Source organism: Bos taurus, chromosome 21, assembly GCF_002263795.3.
Source record: "Bos taurus isolate L1 Dominette 01449 registration number 42190680 breed Hereford chromosome 21, ARS-UCD2.0, whole genome shotgun sequence".
Lineage (NCBI taxonomy): Eukaryota > Metazoa > Chordata > Mammalia > Artiodactyla > Bovidae > Bos > Bos taurus.
This window is the reverse complement of record NC_037348.1, coordinates 31,565,100-31,569,406: the sequence shown is the minus strand read 5'-3', so window position 1 is coordinate 31,569,406 and position 4,307 is coordinate 31,565,100. Positions and strand designations below refer to the sequence as shown.

The window sequence follows — 4,307 nt, the reverse complement described above, 5'->3', positions numbered from 1 at the left end:
TTACTTGCAGCTTCATTTCATGATGATTTACTTCCTAAAAGTCAGTAACAGTTTCTACTGCTCTGAGTCTCTCTAACTTCAGCAAGCCCGTTTAGAGGGCTCACCTAATTAGGTAAGGCCCACCGAGGATAATCTCCATTTTGATTAACTGAAAATCGATTGATTAGGGACTTTAATTACATCTGCAAGGTCCTTTTACTTTTGCCATATTCTGTTCATTAGAAACAAGTCACAGGTATTCATGGGGGCTGAATTATACAAGGGTTTGGATCACTGTGGATCACTACCACATTAGTAACTAAAGCATCATATAGCAAAAGTATTTTTTTTAATTTATTTATTTTTGGTTGCACTGGCTCTTCATTGCTTAGCTTGTTGGATGGAGTGTCAAGGATACAACATTCTGAAAAGCCACAACAATCTGAGATGCAGGTTGGTGAATTTTGTCAAAGCCTTAAAACTGTAATCTCCTTGATCAAGTAAATCCTCTGCCAGAAATTATTCTGCAGAAATACTTATAGATAATGTACACAAAGACTTAATCATGAGGTTGTACATGGCAGCTTTATTTATAGTACCAGAAACTTGGAGGAAAAAGGGAAAATGAGCAAAAGTGAAAGAATGGTTAAATAAACTGTGGTTTATTTATTCCATCCATATGACGGAAGTGCACTGGATCAGACTATTTTGGAGTCTGGGCTCCAGAGCCAGGCTCCCCTGGTCAGAAAGACTCCACTACTTAGCAGCTCGGTAAAATGGGTGTATATCTTAAACTGTCTGAACCTCAGTTACAAAGAGGAAATAATAACAGTACTCACTTTACAAGGTTGTTTGTGGATTAAGTGGCTCATACATGTAAATGCTTACCCCAGGAGCTAGACCAAGTCAGCACTTAATTGTATAGGAGGAGGAGGATAGGATATTATGAAATTACCACACAACTTATACAGAATGTTAAAAAGTTAAGTGATAAACTCAGAAAGCAGGATAGAAGGGCATCTCTTAGACAATATTTATTTTCACTTGAGAAGTGAGACTATAGAAGATTACTATTTTCTTCTTTGTGAGTTTTTTTTTTTCTTTGTGAGTTTTTATATTTACCAATTGTCCTGCACCTATATACTAATGACTTTACAGGGAAAATATCCTAACTGATATTTTTTTAAAAGAAAGGAAAAGTGGGAGCCCTAAAAGACAGGGAAGACCCCAGGGGTGAGGTGGGGATTGAACTGTTCTTGTATGACAGTGGTTCTGAAACATTTGGAATTCAAAATCAAGGAAAACCCAGTAGGGACATCACACAGGACTGCCACTATTCCATGATGCCAGGTGACACATTAAAAAAATTCCACTGTCTCGGGCACGTCTCTTCTCAGCCTCTTGTCCGCAGAGGGAGCAGTATGTCTGCGGAAGTCCCCCAGGCAGCCTCCGCAGAGGAGCAGAAGGAAATGGAAGATAAAGTGATTAGTCCAGAGAAAGCTGAAGAAGCAAAAGTTAAAAGCAAGATATCCTCATCTGGGACAAAATCCTGGAGGTTCAGATTTTTTAAGTAAACGATTGCATAAAGGGTAAAAATATTTTGATTCTGGGGATTACAACATGGCTAAAGCAAAATGAAGAACAAGCAACTTCCTACTGCAACCCCAGATAAGACAGAGGTCACTGGTGACTACATCCCACTCCACAGGACCTTCCTCAGTGGAAACCATCTCTTGTTGCTAGCAAGCTGGCTGGCTGATTAAAAAGAGCTGAACCGCATAAATCTTCTAATTCCCATTATTTCTCCTAAATATGTTACTCCTCTGCTTTTTATTTCCTTTTACTCATTAAGTCATTTGAGAGTGATGGCTTTGCAGATAGCGGTAGTGTGTGCTGCTATTGTAAGGGAATATACATGTGTAGAGTTTTTGATTAGTTTAACAGTGCACTGATGAAAAGAACATGTTAGAGCAACATAAAGTAATCTACTTGAGAATAATTGTATATATTACCTAACTCCTAGTGTAGGGCTGGATCCAACAAGTAACAAGTTTCACAGTTTTAATGTTGACTTTCTTTAATATATTTTAATTACAGCTTCGTATATTACTCTTATTTCATATAACCTCTACTGTTAATTTCTGGATTTTCCTTTTGGGTGTTGTAAAACAGAAGTTTAAGACCACAAGTTAGAAGAAAGGTCACATGTTTCAAACACAAATAGATGGGGCTCCAAAAGATTTGTACCCTATGCTTGAACTTGAAAGGCCTTAAATCTGTTTCAGCTTTAACAATAGAATTTTATTTGGGCAATATTTGCCCATTCTGGTGTAACTTACATGACTCTATTGCTTACTAACAGCTGTTGTTGAAGCTAGTATTCTTATTCAGTTCGATAGTGTTCAGAATACCTTTTGTCACTGAAGATGTGAATGAAGTGTGCATGTGCGTTGACTGTTGAATTCACTTTTGTGCCATTTTTGTAAATACAATAGTTTTGCACAAACGCTCACAACTCTCTGTATTACTTTCACATATTAAAGAGTAGATAATGTGCCAACCAGAAGCACAAGCGTTCCTACAAAAGACTCTGTATGTCATTAGAGCTTTTGTATAGTAAGAGTAGTTTATTGTCTTGGGGTTATAGAATACCAGACTGAAATCTTTGCTCGGTCTGCCATAACTTACGCTTTTTCATTTGTTACTAGTACCCGTGACATTCAGTGGCCTTGTGCAAATATGATATGTTGCTTAGGCATATCTTTTGTGCTATGCAGAACATTTCATTTTGACTTTTATGAAAATTACTGTTCATATAATTTATGTAAACATTTTTAATGTAGAAACTTTTTACTTCCACAGTCAATTTGGGGGACACTAGAATAAAATATTCTGCCTCTTGTGGCCCCCTGCCTTCTTTTTTTCTTGCTTCTTTGACTCACATTGTGTTGAGCTGTGCCATTCAGCCTGTTCAGAAACGTAAGTGTCTATATCTTTACTCTTGAAATTTGTTCTGCTGAATGCTGTATTTTCTAACCCAATAATGACATTTTCCTTGTAATTTCTCAGTTGTTAATTAACCACTCTTAATCCTGTGTTATTACTGACACTTGTTTAAATAAAAGGAAATTTGTAATAAAACAAGTTATTTGAAAAGACTGGCCCAGGAATCTAGTCAGGATGAGCTGAATTTTAAGTAATTATAATGAGCTAAGTGAATTAGACTTGTGACAATTAGAGCAATTTACATGATAGGTGGAACAGATAATACATAGATATTTTGCTTCTATAGATGTCATTTTAGTAAAATGTAAATTTCAGTATATGTGTGGTTTGTCTAGTTAGTAAGAACTTTAATTAACACATTGCTGGGACAAATTTACTGGCCTTTTAAGAGCTCTTCCCATATGCTGTGATGCTGTAGCATGATGCTGAGGATCAGTAGCCCGAGATGATAGTGCTTTTTTCTTCATCTTTGACTTCTGCAAGGCCTCCACCTCTTTTGGATCCAGGCATCTTTTCTGGGTCTTGGGTTCATTAAGTGCCTGCTTTCCTTTGACCCCAAAGCACCACAGATGGTGTGCTGAGCATAGCACTGCATGTAAAGGCTGCCTAGCACTCTGAGGAAAGCTGCTTATCTTCCCGCTTCACCCACTCAAAAAGCAGAAAACAACAAAATCAATGATGTGCTAATTTGTTACTATAAGGATTGGTGGTGGTTTAGTCGCTAAGTCATGTCTGACTCTTGCGCCCCATGGACTGTAGCCCACCAGGCTCCTCTGTCCATAGGATTTTCCAGGCAAGAGTACTGGAATGGGCTGCCATTTCCTTCTTCAATGATAAGGATTCAGTTCAGTTCAGTTGCTCAGTTGTGTCCGACTCTTTGCAACCCCATGAACCACAGCACGCCAGGCCTCCCTGTCCATCACCAACTCCCAGAGTTTACCTAAACTCATGTCCATTGAATTGGTGATGCCATCCAACCATCTCATCCTCTGTCGTCCCCTTCTCCTCCTGCCCTCAGTCTTTCGCAACATTAGGGTCTTTTCAAATGAATCAGCTCTTCACATCAAGTGGCCAAAGTATTGGAGTTTCAGCTTCAACATCAGTCCTTCCAATGAACACCCAGGACTGATCTCCTTTAGGATAGACTGGTTAGATCTCCTTGCAGTCCAAGGGACTCTCAAGAGCCTTCTCCAACACCACAGTTCAAAAGCATCAATTCTTCAGCACTCAGCTTTCTTTACAGTCCAACTCTCGCATCCATACATGACCACTGGAAAAACCATAGCCTTGACTAGACGGACCTTTGTTGGCAAAGTAATGTC

General features: G+C 38.7%; 1 pseudogene; it reads left to right on the top strand.

The window, feature by feature from the left end:
• Positions 1–880: 880 nt before the first annotated feature.
• LOC100294924 (cAMP-regulated phosphoprotein 19-like) lies at positions 881–2,014 on the top strand (annotated as a pseudogene).
• Positions 2,015–4,307: the final 2,293 nt, after the last annotated feature.